General features: G+C 38.6%; 1 protein-coding gene across 1 annotated transcript in view; it reads right to left on the bottom strand.

Moving 5' to 3' along the window:
• Positions 1-24,579, bottom strand: part of LOC124777183 (intraflagellar transport protein 80 homolog) — a 430,351-nt gene that overhangs the window by 58,946 nt on the left and 346,826 nt on the right. The window lies entirely within an intron of this gene.

The raw sequence follows: 24,579 nt of genomic DNA, 5'->3' as shown, positions 1-24,579 counted from the left end.
ACCAACACAGTGTATCACAAAATAATGTTAAGCTAGATAAACTGAGAATAGGGGAGGAGGTGGTAGCAAGTGGTTCCAGTCATAGAAAATCAAATACAGTTGACTGAAATTAAAATTAAATCAAGTAGCTCTAACTATATTGAAACACACAATTCTGACCCTATATATAGAAATACAAGCATGCCACAGGATACAGTGCTAGATCCAGTGCTGTTCCTAATTTACATTAATGATTTCTCACAAAGTATCAAGCAGGGGTAGCCAATACTATTTGCAGATTATTGTAATGTACTGATCACTGGCAAGTCATCAGAAGTACTAAGAGAGAAAGCTGACGAAACACTGGCAGTGTATGTATGTGAGGAGTGAACAATAAAGTCACACTTGATACATCCAAAACAAGTACTATGAACTTCTACATAAAAACTGTTTAGTACATGATAATGAAATTAGACACAGTTACAATTTGCATCCAGACAGACGACTGAAACTCAGCAGAGTTTATTGTCCAATGCTATCAAATTATATACTAAATTACCACAACATATAAAAGACATAGATACACTATGCTCTTTCAAAACAAAACTAAGGAACTATTTACAAATTAACAATATTGCTATATAGTAAAGATGCTGAGTCACAGATAGGCACAACAAAAAGACTCTCACAATTATAGCTTTTGGCCATTAAGGCCTTTGTCAACAATAGATGGACATACGCACGCACGCACGCACACACACACACACACACACACACACACACACACGCGCGCGCGCGCGCGTGCAAATAAAACTCACACACATGACTGCAGTCACAGGCAACTGAAACTACAGTGCGAGGAACAGCACCAATGCATGATGGGAGTGGCGACTGGGTGGGGGTAAGGAGGAGGCTGGAGCAGGGAGGGGAGGGATAATATGGTGGGGGTGGCAGACAGCGAAGTGCTGCAGGCTAGACTGAGGGCAGGGAACAGGTAGTAGCAGAAAAGGAAAGAAATAAAAAGACTGGGTGTGTTGGTGGAATGATCGCTGTTTAGTGCTGGAATGGGAACAGGACGGAAACGTAGAATGAATTAGAGGGAAAGTTCCCACCCACGTGATTCAGGAAAGCTGGTGTTGGTAGGAAGGATTCATATGGCATAGGCTGTGAAGCAGTCATTGAAATGAAGGATATCATGTTTGACAGCGTATTCAGCACCAGGGTGGTCCACTTGTTTCTTGGCCACAGTTTGCCAGTGGCCATTCATGTGGGCAGACAGCTTGTTGGTTGTCATGCCTACATAGAATGCAGCACAGTGGTTCTAAATTAGCTTGTAGACCACATGACTGGTTTCACGGGTAGCCTTGCCTTTGATGGTACAGGTGATGTTAGTAACCAGACTTGAGTAGGTGGTGGTGGGAGGATGTATGGGACAGGTCTTGCATCTAGGTCTATTAAAGGGGTGTGAGGTATGAGGTAAGGGACTGGGAACAGGGGTTGTGTAAGGGTGGATGAGTATATTGTGTAGGTTCAGTGGACAGCGGAATACCGCTGTGGGAGGGGTGGGAAGGATAATGGGCAGGACATTTCTCATTTCAGGGCACAACGAGAGGTAATCGAAATCTTGGTGGAGAATGTAATTTGGTTGCTCCAGTCCTGGGTGGTACTGAGTTACAAGGGAAATGCTCCTCTGTGGCTAGACGGTGGGACTTTGGCAGGTGGTGGGAGACTGGAAAGATAAGGCACGGGAGATTTGTTTTTCTACAAGGATGGAGGGATAATTACGATCAGTGAAGGCTTCAGTGTGACCCTTGGTATGTTTCAAGAGGGACTGCTCATGACTACAGATGAGATGACCACAGGTGGCTAGGCTGTATGGAAGGGACTTCTTGGTATGGAATGGGTGGGAGCTGTTGAAATGGAGGCATTGCTGGTGGTTAGTAGGTTTGATATGGACGGAGGTACTGATGTAGCCATCTTTGAGGTGGAGGTCAACATCTACGGAGGCGGCTTTTTGGGTTGAGTAGGACCAAGTGAAGCAAACAGGGGAGAAGTTGCTGAGGTTCTGGATGAATGTGGATACAGTGTCCTCACTTATTGTCACCTGTTGTTTCATTCCATCCTGGATATTCTATTGGTTGATATTTGCAAATTAAAAGTTTTTATATAGTAATGGACTACCTGAATTAAAACAGGTTACTTGATTTAAGAAGTTCTGCATTATAATATATGTACAAATAATATAAGAGTAAAAAATAAATATAATTATATATTAAAATAAATTTTAGTGTCAATTATAGTCCAATAAATTAATATTATGCTGTTCATTTGTCTATGTTTTAATTGGTGAAATCTGTCTAATGTAAATTGTTTCATGGATTAATAAAGAAGTCAATCAATCACATAATATTATGTCTGCCACTTCCTGCGTGGAATAATAGTACTCCATTCCACTGTTTATGTTGGTCATACTCCACAGAATCACTGGTGATCACTGGTGTTAGGACAACACTATAGTAATATATACAAAGTTGATGGTGTAGGTGATTATAAGCACTATATCTGTCAACAGCATCACAATCAGAGAAATAAGTACAGGGACAAATAACCTATGAGAAAAGAGCAATGAAGATCAACATGTAGACAGCTAACACCACTGAGTAGTGAACTCACATAGCACAAGTATAAAATGGCCCATATTTCAACAAGTAGTTTCTTTTGGATGTGTGTTTATAGCGCAAATTTTTCTCTAGTTTTGACTCAACCTATTTCCTGTAGAACTGCAATACACTTTTTTATAACAAATTGTATATTTGTACAAACTGCCCATCAGATAATCAATAATTTCCATATTCAGTTGTATTACAGAGTTTATTGTTCATTGCTTTTGCAAACTGGTTTTAATTTTGGAGGTGCTTGGAAGGAACAAAAACATACTTTCTTCTGGCAGTGTCACTGTGTGAGGCTGTGCTTGCTCACTTTAATGCTACTTAAAGAAACAGCATTGACAAAATATGTGAACTCTAAAGAATAAAACACAAGCAACAGAGTTTGCAAATTAGGGAAAAATTAACAAAATATGTAAGTTAGTTATTTTCATGTTCCATGGATCATAATAACAGTGATGTGGAACATATCAATTAGTTTAGTATTATAATTTTCTCTCTCTCTCTCTCTCTCTCTCTCTCTAATATATATTAACACACATAACTTTACCATCCCAGAATTTCTTCTATGGAGTAGAGGGGGTTGTTGAGCAGATATGATTTCAGTTTGCTTTTGAAGTTAATTTTGCTGTCTACTAGCAGGCCAGCATGTCACCCACTCCACCAATGGGTATAAGATACCACTAAGGCTATCACCAATCAACACAATCAACACAAACAACCCTGAAAGTCTTTGGATGTGACATTAAAGTCACCCATTATGATAGTTCTCACTTTACCTCCTCCCTACTCTCGCCTCCTATACAGGAGTGCAAAGCAAGTCTCACCCCCAGTCTTTATTGTGACAGTAAGTGATGTGTGTGCTAAGTCTGGTTGAAACTGTTTCAGGCATTCCGCTCTTATGCTTCACATGTCACCCTGTTTCCACCCTCACCCACCCCTATGGCTTCGTTATGATCGGCACTGTTAACCTTGTGTATACGATGGGGTCCTTTCAGGCCTGAGAGTGAATTAATCATTCATTTAATCATATTAAAATCATATATACTTGGTACCTGTTATATTCTTATACTGGCAATTGCTTCAATTGCTAAACTCTAGCAACAACAATAATAGAATTCATGGTCATTGTTGAAGTTGACCTCAGAAGTGAAAGTTGTTACTCTCATAGCTGATGAAAGTAATTATGTTTGTTACTCTCTCTATTTTTCTTTTTTCTCTCTTCCTCTGACAGAGTAACTATTTAGACTTTTTTTACACAAGGAATGTTCATTACAGTATGGAATCATCTAGAACTACTCAAAAAAGAGAACCTGCTTATACTATAAATGTAGATGATTCATAAGCATCAATGATTATTTCTGATGGTTGGACAAATGTGAAACTAGTATTGCTTCTGAAGATGAAATTGATCCTGCATATATATCTATATTGTGCAGCTCAGAATCTGAAGAAAGTAGTGGTGAATCTTAGGATGTAAATGACGTAGGATTACCATGATAGCCTGGCCTGCTAATATAGTGTAGCCTGCAAATTCAAACACTATAAACAAATGCATCCCAACTTGCAAATAAAAATAATATGCCAAGCACAACCTAATCTGAATATGCAAATAATATAGCAAGTCCAGCCCAGCCTGCAAACTCCTTTACCAGACACGATGGAAATCAGTGGAGTAAACCACCACCCCCTTCTAATAGAACGCTTGCTCATAATATAATAAAAGTTTCTCCCAGTCCTGTTAGGGGAACAAATAAACAAATGCCAAAATAAGCTTGGAGTAATGTTGTAACAAGTAATTAAATAGTTTATTGCATAAATCTGGGAAGATGATGCTCAGCATCTATAAAAGGTCAAAAATGGTGTAATGCCACAAATGAGGAAGTCAATGAATTGCACAGCCCAGAATGGTGTTAAGAGTAGAAAAGAGCATTATTTTCTTTTTCAAATTTTGCAAATCTTTCTGTAATTATCACTGCACCTCGATGGTGAGATGTAGGTTACACAAGCAGCTCCGCAGCAACGGGGATGGACCCCATACTCTGTTCCATTGAGCTAGTGATACTATCCACGGGGCTGCTTGGTAAGTAATGCCTTCGGAAAGTTCAAAGTCAACCAATGGGAGTTTAGAGATTGGTCATGTGGAGTGTGCAGGCTGACCAGGAAGACAGTGGCTGCAGGAGCAGATCACTCTCTTCTCTATCAGCCATCCTACCCTATGGATGTATCTGCCTGCTCCTTCCATTGAGGGCGAAATGCTCTCTGCCACTATGCGCAGTTCCCTCAGTGGTCACAGCAGATGGTAGACCAAATGTACCCCATAGAATAGGAAAAGGAGAATAAATCTCCATTTTTAGAAACTCCCTGTTTCATTCCTTATGCTAAACTGAACAGGATCAGTCCTTGATGCCCACTTACATTCCTTAACCCATCCTGACACATACAAGTGGTGTCTAGAAGTGGGATCACCATCGTTATGTCCACCCAACCTTTTCCTCTTCACTCAAATGAGCTGGTAGGCACACTTGTGCTGGGCAGTACCTTGCCACAGGTTACATGTACGCCTGCATGAGATGTGTGCCTGATGTTCTCGCACGTAAGTTTTCATGACAAGCACACCTGCCACAGCAGTCAGCTGGGATGGCTAAGTAATGCTGCAAAGCACACCATCAGCCACACATCATTGCCACCCAAGCCATGCAGAGGTGAGACACTGGCAGTTGCTACACTGCCGTGGGCCACATCACTTCGACAGATGCAGCGCACCACCACTGCTCCTGCCACCATCTCCTCCAATGCTGCTACCTCCACCACCATTGACACTGCTGCCACCACCGTGTCGCTGCTGAGGTCACCATTGCTGCCTCCGCTGCAACTGGTGCAGATGCTACCTACAAACGATGTGTCACAGCAATGCAGTCTGCTAGTTAACAACTCCAGCGAACTTCTGCTAAGAGATCTCTCCATCATCTAGAATAGAGTGAGACCTCTTTTTGTGTACATCTGTTTGGTCTCAGTCCCAGTTTTATAGCCATGCCTTGTCAACCAGTGGAGAGGACTGAATTGGCTCCCAATGCTGCAACTACAGCTCCAAATGAGCCTGATAGCATTACTTTACTGCAACAGTAGATAAGCACTCTGTCACTTGAAAAATTGAGCTACAGAATGGCCTAATATGATAACTCATGAATGTGAAGCCACAGCTACCAAAAATGCAGCAACTCGGGGCCCTTCAAGAGCCCCTGAAGTTGAACCAGAGAAACTAGTACCAGATAAAGCCAGTATGCTTCCAGCCATAACTTTACTATCTTCTTTCGCTGGTAAGCCAGGCGAAAATGTAACAACATTTTTGCAAGACATAAGGTACGTGGGACATACATGCACATGGCCAGGACATTTTTGTTAAATGTCACCAAGCTGAAGCTTTTGGCTAGTGCACAAACTTACGTTAAATCAGTAGACACGTTGCGGGAAGCACTCACTTTTGAATTCTTGGTAAAGAGGTTGGCAGAGCACTACTCTGACAAGTGTGGGGTTAGCTATTAGTGCTACTCAGACAAGTGTGAGTGTAGCTGTTACCGTGATCGGGTGTCCACTCTTAGACAGAAAAACGGGAAGGACTTTGAAACATATGCATACAGATTTGGGCAGTATGTTGTCGCACATACACCCTAGGAAGGGGCAATACATGTAACGAAGTGTTAGTTGAAGAAGCTGAAGTGAGAGCGGTTGAGTTATTCATATGTGGAATCAGTCCAAAAAAAGAGTGTGAGGTAAAGGTAGTCTGCCTCTCCACCATGCCACACTAGTGTGGATGCTGAGTTTAAAGGAACCCAGCAGTTAGTTGGTAAGGTGGGCATTGAAATTATCTGAGTATGATTACACAGTTCAGCATACACCCAGCTGTTTGCACTGAAATGCTGATATGCTTAGCAGGAAAATTAGACTTGCACAAATAGATGATGTTACCATAGAAGAATTGCAAGAATCACAAGAGAGAGAGATGTAGAATTTCACTGGTATGCATCACTCTCTGATTTTGTTACAGAAGACAGTATACTATATCGCAAGACACAATTGGGCAACAGAGTAGGAATACCTAAAGAACTGCAACAACAAATAATTGCACTGTGTCTTTACAATTTACAGGCCTGCCATAATGGGTGACAAGCCACAAATGCAAGAATAGCCTCAAATTACTGGTGAAGAGGTCGATAAACTGACATTCAGGAATATATATTAAATTGTCTGCCTTGTGTGCAAATAGCACCTCTACCAAGGACTAAAGTTCATTTACAAACATTACCAGAAGCATTGAAACCATTTCAAATTGTGGCCTTAGATATCTGGAGCCCATTCCCACAAAGCACCAAGAATAATAAATATATATTGTCAATTACTGATCACTTTCCAAGGTACTTAATTTTGATCCCACTTGCAGATATGACTGCTGAAACTGTTGCTTGCAGCTTTGTCGATCACTTGGTGTTGCCAATGGGAAGTCATGATGCAACACTCATTGACTAATGCTCAAATTTTATGTCAGCACTGTTTACACAAATCTGCAAAAGTTACAAATCAAAAACTTGTAAGCTATGCTCTTTCATCCTAAATCCAACAGGTGACTCAGTGTGTGCACAAAACTACTGTGTGAATGTTATTGTATTATGTATTGAAAACACTCTTAGAGTGGGACAGATATGTAAGATTTGTCGCTTCTGTGTACAACAGTTGTGTCCATGAGGCCACAGGATACTATCCATACGAAGCTGTTTGAAATTGACAAATTGTCTCCTGGCATCAATGTAGGTGAACTGAAAAGGGTAACTCGCAGTCTCAGAGCCTTTTGGAATAGGTTAAATACAGTAATTCCAAAACCACATAAAACAGTTGGAACACAACAACAAAAGCACTACACTTCCTCAGTACAAGCCCGACAATTTAGTATGCTTCAAAATCCCATGGTGAAGTAAGGGTGACCCAAGAAGTTTGCTCCTTGTTATGAGGGCACTTATCCACTCTTATGGATAAATTCTCCAGTAAAAGCTGAAATACAGTTATTCTGATCATACTATCACAGTACATTTTGACTGGCAAAAACCATATCATGGACCAGCTACACCATTTCAATTAGTTCTACTTGCCTCTCCTTCTAAAGCAACTATGGCATGTAAAAATGCTGCAATGGTGAAGCCAAAGAAAAAGAAGGACCAGCTGATGCCAGCCTGTCCCCAATATGCCTTTAGGAATAAGCACCCTTATGCTCCTGGGACTAAATACATTCTGTCGGTGAGCAAAAACATCACTGTTATTACTGAATGAAGATTAATGGAAGTTTTGTTTATGCAATGTACTCAGAGGATGAAGACAATAGCCAAGGAGATGAATTGCTGTCCCCTGTACACAGTGAGAATTTGCTTGTGCTTTTCATGTTTGTGATCATACATGTTTGTACTTGTGTCATGTTATAAAACATAGTTTCCATAATTAGCAGCCAGAACAGAGAGAAATAATTTTGTAACTAACCACAGGAAATGAGTATAAATGTTAATGGAAGTCATAGTAACTGCTTTTGCACTCATGGCAACTCATGCCAATTGCAGAAAAACATGGAAGTACAACTGAGCATTTGAAACAGCAATCACTATGTTATGCAGAATAGTATCTGCCAACCAATTGGTTATGGTCATGGACGAGGATACCTCACACAGAAAAGACTTCGTAATTACAAGGGTCATTGCATTCATAAGTCATGTACGACAAAAGACCTCTGTGAGGCATTTAGGAAGTATTTAGTTTATATGATATTATTGGCACTAGAAGCAGATGTAAGATTTCATAAAAGGTCTCTCAAATGCTTACTGGTAACCACCATTCAGGAGTACATAATTGCAAGTCATGTCTGAACATTAAATACATTCAAGGACTACAAATTGCTCTCTGTCAGAGGATTGATCAGAAACTGCTTCTTATGCTACACCTTGAACGTTTTTGGAGAATATCTGCTGAATTTTAACAAGTCAGCCTTCCTACAGGAGGATCCAACATTCAACTTACAAATTTGATATTGAGTTACATTTCAGTCTAACATTCATTCTCAGTTAATTGATATGTAACAAAATGCTGAAGCTACCCAAGCACATAAATCACACCATTACACTGTAATCACACTGTTAACAACAAATAAGCTGCAACACATATGGATTGATCAATGCTTCACTGTATCTTGATTTATGAATGAGCCAAGACCTACACACTTAAGTGAAACATCTGTACATCATTACACCAGTATTTTACACTTTCTTTGAGTACTTTACATGCACTGCAGTTCTGACCAGAGTCAGCTACAAATGAGGAAGCTTTTAAGGATACTTATATATGATAGAAAACAGCCAGCTCAGCACTAGTAAACACTGATTACTCATTCACTCAGATCACTTGATATGGAACTGAAATAATTCGTACGTACCACTGAAGTTCTACATCACATTAATGTTTTTTATCACCCCTGTGCCTACTTATGAAAAACAATTAGAACAATGACAGGTCTGTCAAGGGAAGTTACATATGCCAGCCTGAAGACAACAGAACTTTGAATGTGTCACTATAGGCCATCAAACCATAGCATCACATACAGGTTAATCATTAAATGCTTTTCACCCCTGCTCCATAAGGAATATGGGAGAAAATATGAGTGAAAAAGTTCTGTTGCCACTAGGCATGACATCATGAACAACAGCAAATTGTATAAGGCTGTGGTCACAGTGGTTCCAATATTGGTCGATTCTTGTGATGCCCGACACAGGCCAGTGATGGCCAATTTTTTCAAATCATTAAGTGACTACGTGTGCAGTCACACTGCTGCTGATCTTATCATCTGAATGTACAGACTTCAGATGACAATTGATGAAATTAAAATCATTTCATGAAATATGGAATGAGAGGAACTGATAAGTTTAGTTGAAGAAAGAGTGAATTTGTGACAGTCTGAGGATGAAAATATTATAATCAGGATATAGTTCGGAACATATGGACTGAAATCACAGATTTATTTGAAATCTCGAACAGGCAAAATCTTTACTGGAAACTTTAGGCATAGATTATAACGTCAAAAATAATTTATTCATGTGTAAAGGGTGGCATATCTTATATGCTTATAGCTACGATACAGGATCTTTTTAGGCGTAGGTTGTCATTAGTTGTCTACAAATTATTACTAGTGTTTACTGGCATTTTATACCTGTAGGGTAATAATTAAGTTACAAATGTGGTGTATGGACTATATTTCCACTTTCAAGTGCTTTAGGTTTTCAGAGTATCTTATGCTTCACTTTAAGCTTGTCTTTCACTCGAGTGCTAAATGACAGTCATTGAATGTTAACTGATGTATGTCTGCACAACTTTAAATGAATACTGTGAAACAGAGTGTTTCTAACTTGCTTTTCAATGTCACAATGAATTATCTCAAATATGTAACATAAAGTTTCTTCAGTCATCTCATATATTTGTAAAATTTGTCTGGTTACTCCGATAACAGAGGACAGAGGGTACAGTAGTTGAAACATTCTTTCCAAGACAAGAAAGCTCATCCACATGCATTTGGTGTCTCTTTAATTAACAGAAGCCACTATGCAACACTAATATCCAAACACATAGGCATCCTAGTATCCACCCCACTCTACGAGGTTAAAATCTAATCAACTTCATATATAGAATAAATTCCAACCTAACCTAACGAACTTAACCTAACCTAACCTAACCTCCTTGACCCAGCCAAGAGCTGATGAAGGAGAACAGACACGCCGGCGGTGGTGTCTGAGGACTGTTGTCGGTGTCACTAAGAGCACAGCCTAAGTGCGTGGCTCTGTGATAGAACAAAATACCTGCCATCGGATGTCACAGAGCCTTTAACTGTAAGCTCCACCCCAATGCTTGACATGTTGGAGAGCTGCCTGTGCAAGAACGCACCCACATGCCTAAGGTTAACTTAACAAACATCGAAAGATTAATTCTTCTCACCAAGTTTGTAGGTTGTAATGTACTTTAACAATGATATTTTGAAACAGGAAATTGTAAATTAAATCCACTCGTTGCATGAATAGTTATGCATTCGCCTAATGGCTTGAATAAAACAAATTTTGGAAGGTACAGTGCTCGCCCAGGTAATTTGGTAGATTCCTTGCATAGCAAGCCAATATTTGAGTCTCTCCCAGAGGAAAAAAATAGGCATACTGGAGACCTCACATGCAATTTAAGTGCATTGTGTGACTGGAAACTCAGGATATTAATGTGAATAACCTTGAATAAACAGAATTATTCCACCCCTGTTCAGTTACTGATTGCCAGCAGATTTGGCCGTCCTACCTGTCACTGTAGCCAATACGAGTAACGGAGGTTCAGGTTTTAGCAGGCACCGCTGCAGCATGCATTTTCATGGAAGTTCTCATTGAGTGAGAGAGGGGTAGTACAATACACAACAGTATAATCTGAGCTCACCAGGCAGATCAATGTCTAACACAGACTGTAGTCCAAGCAATGATTTCTACTGGAAATGCAAAATCAGGAAATCTTACTTTGTAGCATGATGTGAATGATATTTATTATTGACAATATACAGTAATTTTTCACCTAATGAGATAAAATTTGTCATTGGTTAATAGCTATACTTGAAATGGGAGAACCTAAACCTCTAAAGGAACTATGCATAACCAGTTCATTAAACTGTCATTTTTACTTGCATTTCATTTTCCTTGAGGAACTTAATGCTTTGCAGACAGAATTAAACAAAATCTCGGCATACCACAGATCAATACTGATATCTCTACTGTGTAAATAAATAACAGACCACTGAATGTATTTTGCTCACATTATATGCACTTATGCTTATGCTCCAGAAGTGATGCTCTAGCCACCAGAAGGACATTCGACCTGCTGAGCCTCGCATAGCATTTCTGATAAGCACTGAGGAGCAGAATCACAACATCAAGCGTAGCCTCACTGCAGTCCTCAACAGCATACATAATGAACTTAGAAATTTTTGAATAAAAATGACATTTCATCCCTCTACATAGGCAAACCACAGTAATGTCATCGTACATAACTATCTACACACCTGTGAACAATATATCTGATACAAACAACCAATTTAATTTGAATTAATTTTATTCCATATACCAGATGCTACACACAATGTCTTGAAACAAATACCTTAGGCTATAAGAAATTTGTTTACAATGTAGCAAGCCGACAAGCAACCTGAACGCATCAAGGTAAGTTATTGCTGGAGAATCAGCACTCACCGTCTACAAGAACCTTTAATATGGCTCTATAACTGATTTGATACTGGAAGTAAGTCAAAAACCACTAAGGAGTTGGCAATCAATGATAACTTGGCAGCAAAGAATATACAAGAAAGAACATAGATGCAAGGAATAAAAACACGCACAGATACCAAACAACGATGAATATATCACGCAATAATTAATACATTTGAGAGAGTCAGAAGTTGCTAGGAATACGTAAAGAAAAATCATGCCTTTGATTCTACACCATGAGAATAATATTGAAGTATGCAAACATAACAGACTGTGAGACAAGCTGTTAGACACACACTGCTCAGTGCTTTCATGTACATTATGCTGATCAAGAGTCAGAATGTGCAATACTGCACATAAGGACTAAACCAATACCTCATCTCCTCCTGCTCCGCTGCCATTTACAAGTTTTGTTTAAGGATATATACGTTTTGCTAATTTAAGGACTGGAGTTCTGCCTTAGAGTGTTATATTTCATGTAATATGTTGATGTATTTCACCTGACAGTGTACCCCTTCTCTCTGAGCTTGACCGCCATTTGAAGATGTGTTTTAATTTTATTATGTCAGTATGGGTGAATATTTCAATGCAGTCAGATATCGCTCAACATGAGCCTTTGGGAATTAATAAATGTAGTTAGTCCATGGTATAGCAACTTGCTTTATTTCTAAGTAATATCTAAGGGAAATGCCTTCTTGCACTTAATATTGTAATGCATTACTGTTCCCATAAAGGGACTTTCATTCCACAAATTATGGATGGCTTTTGTGTCCAACCCGAGACACAAATTTGCATTCAGACACATTTAATTTATATTTGGTTTATGGTAATTATCTCCGTCTAATGGATTACAGTGGATTATTCACATACTGTTAAACTTTTAGCACATTTAGTTTACACCCTTAATGTTAACCTTAGGCCCATAATGTTGTATCCACCTGAACTGCCAGTCCCCCTACATAATTCTCTGACATTATCTAACACACTACAGAGTCACCTCTTTGAGTCCATCATTAATTGCTAGAAAAGGAGCATGGACAAATTTCTCCAAATTTCTCTTGATTGTGATCTGCACACCTTGCTGAATTGCACACTCACAATTATTACAATCGAGTGGTCATCCTGAGTGTTACATAAGTGCCTTTATCTCTACTTGACATTGGCTTTATTGTACAGATTTTATATAAATATGGCTATGGTAAATCACATAAACCAGCACCACAGGTCGGTGAATATTGATATTAACAATGTCACTTCATTGGCACAGTCCTCCTTCGGGTTAAGATATGAACTCTGTTTCCATTTCTTCTACAGGTCGAATAAGACCAGATTTGCAAAGGACAAACTACCTTCATTTGTTAACTTTAAATCTCAAGTATTTACTAACTATTATGAGTTATGTAAAGTTTATTTTATTAATTTCTTTTGTAATCCTGCATTTAACAGCAAATTACTGTATTTCTAGTGTTAGTCATTATTACCCTTCTACCTCCCTTTTTCCATAAATTGCAAACTACTCACACCCCCACTGATGCAACACCCATCCATGAGTGCTGCATTTGCTGGTAGCCAATCCACTTGCTGCACGTCAGCCTTGATACCAGGACCTTATCATGGTGCCTGCATAACTTTGCGATGGCTCAGCTACAGCCCAGCTGTCTGTTGCTACCATGCTCCCAGCCATACCCGGTTGACAACCGTCCACTGCACCATCTTTGACAATGTCACAAATTTGGGAAGTAACATTCAAGCAAAATTGTTAAGCAAGATTGTTCAAGAAATAATACTTGTGAACAAGATTTATTACAATACTGAAACTTTGTACCCAATCCCCCTAGTATGTTATTAACTTTTAATTTATATCCTCCATTAGGATAAGCCCTTTTCCTAAAACATTAAATGTCGACAAACTTCTGGACAGCCACTTCAACAGCTATATTTTTGTTGGTTATCAAACTTGACATGAATCGATTAAGAACCCATATCTGGCTCTCATGGAATGGGGAGGGAATTGTGCAGCCCAAAGTGGTGTTTAGGGTACAAAAGATAATTATTTTCTTTTTCAAATTTTGCAATACATTCTTGCAATTACCAATGTGCCTCAGTGGTGAGATGTAGGTTACATAAGCAGCCCCACAGCAATGGGGATGGATCCCATGCTCGGTTCTGTTGAGCTAAGGACACTATCCATGGGGCTGCTGAGGAAGTAACACTTTCAGAAAGTTCAAAGCCAACCAATGAGGGAGCAGAATCAGTCACGTGGGGTGTGCGGGTTGGCCAGCAAGCCAGTGCCCACAGTAGCGGATCACTCTCTTGTCTATCAGCCCTCCTACCCTATGGACATGTGTGCATGCTCCTCCCACTGATGACGAAATGCTCTCTGCTGCTATGTGCGGTTCTTTCCACAGTTGTAGTAGAGAATACATCTCTCTTCTCCTATTAGCTGACAGTTACAAAAGCTGGGATGTTTCTATAAGAGAATTGTTTCACAGCTCTACTGGTAACCCTGTTTATATGGCAAATTCTTCTGTGAACAACTCTGAAGAAAGAGGAGAGCCATAATGTTCAAAGATAGGTGCACCTGACAAGCTAGGAGTCAAGACAATAATATAACAGATTTCCACAATGTGCAGGAACTATTCACAAACAACTGCAGACAAAGATTTCAACCAGGAGAGAACTCCACAACAGATGAGCAGCTAGTGTCTTTCAGACAGTGTTGCAGATTTTTACAATTTATCCCAAGCAAGCCAGGAAAATATGGAATAAAGACATTCTGGCTCTGCAACTCCTTGAGATCATGCACTATAGATGGGCTAGTGTACTCAAGACAAAACCCAGATCGTCCTCATCAAGCTAATGTTGCACCTCATGTGGTAAAGACGCTTAGAGTAAGCTCAACCAATATCATGATGGACAACTACTTTCCCAATGTATCCCTGTTTCAAGATTTATTGAAGGATGAAATTGCAGCAGTTGGTACTCTTTGCCATAACAAAACACAAATTCCACCTGAAACAAACAATGTAAGGTACAAGAGGTTCTATCTTCAACATTTGGATTCAGAGATGATATGACTATTGTGAGTTGTATATCAAAGAAGAATTACAGTGTGGTGTTACTAAGTTCCACGCATCACGATGTCACAGGTGATGAGACTCACAGAAAGAAAAAACAAAATATGATTCTATTTTATAACAAAACAAAATCAGGCGTTGATTCTCTTGGCCAAAAGGTGTATGCTTACACTTGTAAAAGACAGACAAGGAGAGGGTCATTTGTTTTATGGGCTAATGTAATGGATGTTGCAGCTATAAATGCTTTCTATTTATTAATGAATCAATGCCCAGAGTATAATGTAAAATCACATAAAAGGAGGATTTTCTTGAAAGATTTGGGCCTAGGGCTTATTCATCCACATATGGTGTGTGGAGCATAACTCCAGATTTGCAAAGAAATATCTTACAAGCATTGAGAAGATGTGGCCAAGAAACAGATATCATCCAGAAAAGAAAAATACCCAGAAAATGGTTTTTGTGTTCATGTGAACTGCCAAAGAAAACTGCTCAGTGTTGTTCAAAATGTTCCAAGAACATATGCAATGAACGTAGTGTGCTTGTCTGTGGAGAATGTTTTCAGTAACGTGTAGACTTTTGTGACTGGCCATCTAATCTTTATTAGGATAAAATGCCGAGTAGCTTAATTTTTGTTGTGTCTATGTAATGTGCAACTTTGCCACTTTCTTTCTTTCTATTCTGTATTTGGATGCTTTATGCATATTGATTTGCATTGTACCTCACCAATGTGCAATTCCTAGTTTATATAAATGCTAAAATAATTTATTATATGCCAAAATAATAAAATTAATAAAGATTAAACTGAAACTTACTCAAATGGTTCAAATGGCTCTGAGCACTATGGGACTTAACATCTATGGTCATCAGTCGAAACTTACTCCTCTGAAATTAATGTCCAAACCTTTTCTTTAATGTTTTCCAAATTTAAACTAACTACAGATATGTTTTACAAGAGTGCATTCACTTATTTATAAAAGTATGTTTTCACAATAAATGTAAGAAGGATAAAAATTATGATATTTATAGAAATTTCAATGGGAGCTTCTGGGGACCCCTTCATGCATTAATGTTAATCCAAACACTCATGGATCCTAGGGTTAACATTCAACCCACTAACCTCGAATATCATGGATGGCAACACTACCGTGGTTTGAAAGTAAGAAGGCAGGTGTAGGTGTGTGTGTGTGTGTGAAAATGAGAGAGGGGGAGAGAGAGGGAGAGGGAGGGAGGGAGAGAGAGAGAGAGGGAGAGAGAGAGAGAGAGAGAGAGAGAGAGAATACTGTATGGTGTCACCAGTGTGCTTTCTGTCTCTAATCTACACTTCAACCATTGCCTACCTTTGTAACTGGTGACACAGGGGTAAACACCATACTGAGACATTGTTTCTGTATTGGCTCTCCACAGAAAACACTACAGCTGTTGTTTCTTTACATAAACTTCTCATTTTTGCTTCATGATACCTATACTGAACATTACAGAGGGTAAGTGCCATTATAATACCTAAACTAACACAAAAATCAGCATTAAGCATTTTATTTGCATCCTAAAGTGTATGTAATTGACAGATGCAGCAGAATTATACAATTATCTGGAGTGTCATGCAGCACACTGCCCCTTCCCACCAGCCCTGGATCTACAATATTTCCAAACTGGGGCAAAAACTTGATAATGACACCCCCTCCCACTGAGCATTTGAGATAGGACACCAAAGATTAATATGTTAAAGGAAATGTATGGCGTATTATTTGTTATTAAGTGTGTCAAAGTGTAGTACTATGCCTCTCAACACAGTATTCTTCTATCACACATCACTTTATTTCACTCTATGAAATTAAAATGTGTATATTTTGTAACGGAAGCTGTCAAACTTATGTTCAGGACACTGGAAATTAAAATGTTCAGTGGTGCCTCTCCTGGTCCCAGTTGGCTGGTTTGACATCCTATCCCACTTGAAAAAGGACTCACAATTAATACTTGGTGGGATTATATGTGACCAGGAGTATAAGAACTCTTAAGAAAATTTGCAATCATTATTGGCTATTAGCCAATACCTTTCTCTTTTAGATAAGAGACAAGCAAGACAGTACACATTTCTTCAATCCTTAGGCCCAGCATTTTTTTCTCTCTAATCTTGCTACAGCTTTACATGGCATGCTTTCCTTCCTGGAAAACAATCTATCACCTCAAACTTCATCAAATATTTTGCTACACAAAAAATCAAAACGTTGTTGTCTAACAGTGTAAAAGCTGTTAATACAAATAGACCCAAGACTGGTGTGCTTTCTCAATTTGATTACGTCTATTTTGTTACTGTCTGATAGATAAAATGAAACAGGCATTCCAAATATTGCAGCAATTGTAACACACACCAAGTAAACAAGACTGTTTTGGCACAAATGGTTATTTTTACGTACCTCATTTACATAAATAACACGACAGAACATAATTCACAAAATACCAATATTGAATGCCTACTAGGCCTACTACAAGCAAAAAGTTTCACATTTCATTCATACACTCCAGTTTCATAAGCTTGAGATCAAAAATTAGTATTATGAAATTTTTATATAAATTTGTGTGATGTCCCTGTTTTTTCTCCTTCCTTGTTCTAACAATCAATCTTGTCATCACTAATTCTGTAACTATTCCTGCCATTGTCAAAACTTATTCTCTGGTTGACTTCACTAACTCTGCCAGAATCACAGGTTCAGTTATCCCACATTTATTCTCCAGTTAGGCATTATTATGTGTTCATATGATGCGTTTTCCACACTATTCCTAGAATAGAACTTAAAGTTGCTGCTAACCTGGGACTGTACAACTAGTAGTGTAGCGATCTGGCAAAAATTTTCTGTACAAATTTCATTTTCTTGGATACACCACAAAGATAATATATAATCTTTCTTGAATGTTATCCTGTTAGTCACTTATTTCCACTCTGGTAATCTGACTCTACGAATTCCACTAGTAATTATAGCAATGCTGATCATTCGCTCACCCAATCAACCATATAAACAAACAGCAATTGGCATTCACCCATTTGGGTTTATTCAGCTCAGTTCGTATAGCCCCATCCCCTTTTGTCTGTGGGAAAGGTTTTTATTTCTAGATGCAATGGGGATCCCCCTGGCAGAGACATCACGTACACTACACATGCGTACAAAAATCAACTTATGACTCATTCAGAAATCAACTTAGAATGTATTCAAAAAAGGTTCAAAAACCAACTGGGATTTGTGTCAAAATCACATGACTAATTGAAGGAGCAACATGTGCTGGATGATAGGCACTTTATGAAACAAGGTTTTTTTCTTCAAGGATATGAATTTGGTGCCTCCTGAAATTGCTGCCCAGGGAAGATACCCCGGTTTGCTCCCCGCTAGATACAGGCCTGCTTACCATGGCGTATCAGCCCATCATTTGCCTTTTTATGTGTACACCACTATAATATTCTCAATTTTTGAAAACTGTTCTACCACCTTTATTCCAGTCAAATTTCTATGTGTGAAATATCATCAGAACTGTAACACTGTGTAACTGTGAACACATAGCAAGCAAACACAACCTAAAATCATATGTGCTTGAGATATCCCTGTATGCATGTAACAAGGAAAAAGGCCTTAATCAATCATATAAGTGATCAGCATGTTGGCATATTGTGCACTGAGAAGATGTTCTATAACTGTAAAACTGACTCATTCCATATAATAGTGACAGGATACAATTATGATCCATGAAACATTCAAATAGCTAACTAATTAATTAGTACAGCAACTCCAAAGCTCGAGATTCAACATGAATATCACTCATTTCCAGTTACATGAACATGTCAACTCCTTGCTATCCACACCCTACTCCTCTACTCCTGCCTCAAAGGTCATCTGATCTCATAGTATCTCTTTTTTTCTGTTACAGGGTTGTTAAGGACTTCGTCTATGTGCCTCCCCACAGACTGTGATGTTGCATAATACCAGCAGTGAATGCTGTAGCTACAGACACACTTGAAACAATATGAATGTTGTCTCGATGCTTGTCCTGCATCTGGTGGGGGAGCACATTGAACATTGGCAAGTAGTAAATGAAAACTTTGATCTTAAATTTAATTGTAAGAAGTACCTCAGTCTTGTATGTGCCTACATGTAAAAGTTATACCCTTGTAAAACTGGATGGTCCGTTAGAAATAAAAACTTTTTAGTCAAATGCAAAAGTTGAAATTCCCCCTAAGTTTCAACCTTTATTCAAGTAGAAGATATAGTACTGTGAAATCAGATGCATCTTTATGAAACACCATGAATATTTTTCCAGATAGTAAATCAAACACAGAGCAAGTTTTGTTGAAATTGCTCCAGACTTTACAGAGTTATGATTACATGTCACCATTTTATCATCCCCATTCCCAAAATTAGGCATTCTAGGGTAGCTTTCCCACATTATTACCTCAAAACAAACACATGCAATTCTGTACTACACAGGCCTGACCATGCCATTAGAAAGAATGCATGAGGGTAAATCAATAAACGGAACAGAACATTCAAGGTTCTTAGGTGTTTATATTGATAAGAACCTAAACTGGAAGTTACATGTTTCATATCTTAAACCTGTTCTCTGCAAAACTTTTGTATTACAGGTGATATCACACCATGGGTATGAAACTGACAAAACTTTGATTTACTTTTTCCTGTTTTCATTCACTAACATTTTATTGCATCATATTCTGGGGTAAGTGTTAGTTGTAAAGATGCAAGTAATAAGGACAATATGTGGGGTCCACTAAAGAACCTCTTGTAGGCAGTTCTTTAAGCAATTGGGGATACTGTCAACATCCTCAAAGTACATTTTCTCCCTTATGAAGTTAATTGACAACAATCAATAACAGTTTTAAAAATGAGCATTCATATGTACTAGAAGGAGAAACAACTTCCACTACACACCACACACCCCCTTCATGTGGCACAGAAAGGAATTAGGTATTTAGCCATAAACATCTTTGACCATCTACGTAGTGATGTAAGGAACTTAATACATAACACAGTCAGCTTCAAACATAAAATGAAACCACATATGCTTGACAGCTGCTTCAACTCCACAGAAGAAATTCTGAGTGTTTATTACATTGTGTGTGTGTGTGTGTGTGTGTGTGTGTGTGTGTGTGTGTGTGTGTGTGCGCGCGCGCGCGTGTGTGTGAAAACGTGACTCATGCCATTTCATATCAGTAGGTCAAGATTATTATTAATGGAACATGTAAATAACTAAGTTATAAACAAGAAAAATAATAAGAGAGAAAATGGCTAAGCAAAGAGGGCAGCATTATATGTAGTGATGGTTTCACATACATCAATAACTTGGGAAAAAAATTAAGTATATCCATCAGTTGTTTGTGCAAATTAATTTCATGAACCAATGAAATCTTGCCTACTGACAAGACTAATGTCAGAAAACAGATCAGGTGTAAGAGTTATGGTTATTTCATACTCCTTTCATAAATAAAATACAGGCACAACAAAAGTAGCCATTTATATTAGTTTCTGTTATGATAAAAAATTTAACCCAAAATATTCTCATGATATGTTACTTGTTAAACTCAAATTCTATGGTGTACAAACTCTGCAATGGCAGTAATTATATATTATCTAAAACATAGGAAACAGTTTGTCTATGTGAGAAAAAGGCACTCACAATTGCAAGAAGTTAAATGGAGGTCCCACAAGGTTCTGTCATTGTGCCATTCTTTTTTACAATTACGGCCAACGATTTACCCACTGTGTTCCCAAGTTTGTTATTTGTTGCGTTGATGACACAACTTTGCTAGCTCAACATGAGAACACATTAGTTCTGCAAGATGGCATGGAAGCAGTACTAAATTGTTTCTCATGAAATACTCTGTATTGTAGCCCCAATAAAAACAAGCAAATTATGCTAGGACTGTCGAAAGAGGAAGAGGTGAAAGCAGTTAAAATTCTAGGAATTCACATAGACTCTAAGTTAACTGCAGCAAAACACATCAACCAACCAATGTTGTTGTTGTTGTTGTTGTAGTCTTCAGTCCAGAGACTGGTTTGATGCAGCTCTCCATGCTACTCTGTGCAAGCCAATTCATCTCCAAGTAACTACTGTAACCTAGATCCTTCTGAATCTGATTAGTGTTTTTAGCTCTTGGTCTCCCACTATGATTTTTACCCCCCTCCCCCCCCCCTCCCCCCCCTCCCCCCCCCCCCCCCCCCCCACGCATCCCTCCAATACTAAATTGGTGATCCCCTGATGTGTCAGAATGTGTCCTACCAACCAATCCCTTCTTCTAGTCAAGTTGTGCCACAAATTTGTCTTCACCCCAATTCTATTTAGTTCCTCCTCATTAGTTATGTGATCTACCCATCTAATCTTCAGCATTCTTCTGTAGCATCACATTTCAAAAGCTTCTATTCCCTTCCTGTCTAAACTATTTATTGCACATGTTTCACTTCCATACACGGCTATGCTTCATACAAATACTTTTAGAAAAGACTTCCTTACACTTAAATCTATAATCAATGTTAACAACCAGTCTACATTTTATATCCTCCCTACTTCAACAGTCAGCAGTTATTTTGCTTTCCAAATAGCAAAACTCATTTACTACTTTAAGTGTCTCATTTCCTAATCTGATTCCCTCAGCATCACCTGATTTAATTTGACTAAAGTCCATTATCCTCATTTTGAATTTGTTGATGTTCATCTTATATCCTTCTTTCAAGACACTGTCCATTCCATTCAACTGCTCTTCCAGGTCCTTTGCTGTCTCTGACAGAATTACAATGTTGTCAGCAAACCTCAAAATTTTTATTTCTTCTCCGTGGATTTTAATTCCTACTCCATATTTTTCTTTTGTTTCCTTTACTGCTTGCTCAGTATACAGACTGAATAACTGTCTCACTCCCTTCTCAACCACTTCTTCCCTTCAGTGCTCCTTGACTCTTATAACTACAATCTGGTTTCTGTACAAATTGTAAATAGCCTTTCGCTCCCTGTATTTTACCCCTGCCACCTTCAGAATTTGAAGGAGACTATTCCAATTAACATTGGCAAAAGCTTTCTCTAAGTCTACAAATGCTAGAAATGTAAGTTTGCCATCTCCTAAGATAAGTCGTAGAATCAGTGTTGCCTCACATGTTCCAACATTTCTACAGAATCCAAACTGATCTTCCCCGAGGTCGGCTTCTAACAGTTTTTCCATTCATCTGTAAAGAATTTGTATTAGTATTTTGCAAGCATGACTTATTAAACTGACAGTTCAGTAATTTTCACACCTGCCAGCACCTGCTTTCTTTGGGATTGGAGTTATTATATTCTTCTTGAAGTCCTAGGTTATTTTGCCTGTCTTGCACATCTTGCTCACCAGATGGAAGAGTTTTGTCATGGCTGGAAGGCTATCAGTTGTTCTAATAGAATGTTGCCTACTCTGGGGCCTTGTTTCAATTTAGGTCTTTTAGTGCTCTGTCAAATTCTTCATCATCATCATCATCATCATCATCATCATCTTCATTAGCCAACTCAGTCATTAAATGAGGTGGCCTCTTCAAGTCATGGATTCAGATAGGCTTTCAGCAGTCCTCTCCAAGTGGAACAGTCTTGGGCAGTTCTCTGCCAGGTGCTAACAGCGATCTTCTTGATATCATTGTCCCATCTGTCCAGTGGTCTTCCTCTCAGCCCCCGATGCTCTCTCGGACTCCACTCCAAGTACTAGCGTTGTCCATCTACTACCTTTTCTTCTTGCGACATGGCCAGGCCATGGGCATTTCAAGGAGCCTATTGTCTCTACGATGTCCTTAACCTTCATCACATACGGGATGTCATCTGCCCTTTTCCTACCCTTTCTTGTATAGCCCAACACTGATCTTTCCATGTCTCTCTGTGCTGTCCTAAGCTTCTCTTTTGTAAATGAGTTCAGTGTCCATGACTTGCAACCATATGTCAGCACAGGAAGAATGCATTGATCAAATACTGTTTTCTACAGAGTTACTGGTATTTTTGATCTGAATACTGTTGAATTCTTCCCAAATGCTTACCAGCCAAGTTGTAGATTTCTGGCCTTACATCTCCCTTTGTATTTATAATCTGGCCAAAGTAGATATATTCAATGGCCTCTTCTAATGGACTGTCCTTGACTTTCACATTTCCAGCTGGTACACATTTTTTGGACATTACTTTTGTTTTGAAAAGGTTCAAGTTCAAGCCAACCAACTGACATTCCAATGCAAGATTTGTAACTAAGTTTTGGAGCTCTGCGAAGTCATTAGCCAGTAAGGCAATATCATCAGCAAATCTCAAGTTGGTAAGCCTTCTTCCATTAATTCTAATTACCTTACCTTACCAGCTCAGCTTTGACATAGCCATTTCCAGTACAGTCGAGAATAGTTTTGGGGAGGTGGATTCTCCTTGCTTGATGCCCTTCATGATGTGGAATTCTTGAGCTGATTCACCGATATTAACATAAGCTGAAGAAGTTTCATAGATATTGATGAGCACTTCAATGTATGCTGCTCCCACTCCTTGCTCACTCAAAGCTTGGAGGACAGCCATATTGCTAATGGAGTCAAACACCTTTCCAAAATCAACAAAGGCAATGCAGACAGGCTGTTGGTATTCATTTGCTCTGCTTATCACTTCACTAATGGTCAGAATGTGGTCAATAGTGCTAACATTCTTCATGTGGTATCATATCTCCCATTTCATCTTCATCTATATCCTCTTCCATTTCCATAATATTGCCCTCAAGTGTATCGCCCTTATGTAGACCCTCTATATACTCTTTCCACTTTTCTGCTTTCCCTTCTTTGCTTAGGACTGGTTTTCCATCTGAGCTCTTGATACTCATACAGGTGGTTCTATTTTCTCCAAATCAACCACGCCTGTACAAAATTATTTCGAGTTACTTATTTAAAGTAGAAACTGAGAGGCTTTATAACAAAAGAATGCTTAAGAGTTATTTATTTTGGACTCTTTCAGTCACATATAATGTATAGACTGCTGATAGGGAGACTTTCTCCTCACATCAGTGAAATTCTAAAAATTCAAAAGAACACGGTAAAGGCAACGAGCAATGCTGGCAGATCAGAGCACGTTCAGCTACTATTCATATAGCTCAAAATATTAACAGTCATTAACCGCTATATACATGTCTCATCACTGTATGTGAAAAAACAATATAGCAGATTTCAAAATGAGGGAAAACATACACCATCATAACACTAGATGCAAAATAAAATTAGATATACCTAGGCACAGGCTGGCAAAAATGGAGAATTCCCATCCAATTAATAACTTAAGAACATTTCATAAACTTCAATTTTCTGTTTGGTCAGTCCACATAACTAGCTTCAGAGGCAAAGTATTAAAATGGCTACTTACTAATCCTGTTTATGATATACTGGAATTTAAGAATATAAAATCAACTAACATTAATTTTTAAGTTTTTATTATGTGACATGGCTGAGTGAATTTATTAATTATTTTATTGTTACTCCTGTCATTTCTAGTTCTATTTGGAATATGTAAACCTAATTTAGT

This window comes from Schistocerca piceifrons, chromosome 2 (genome assembly GCF_021461385.2).
Source record: "Schistocerca piceifrons isolate TAMUIC-IGC-003096 chromosome 2, iqSchPice1.1, whole genome shotgun sequence".
Taxonomy (NCBI): Eukaryota; Metazoa; Arthropoda; class Insecta; order Orthoptera; family Acrididae; genus Schistocerca; species Schistocerca piceifrons.
This window is presented reverse-complemented; position numbering and strand designations above follow the sequence as displayed.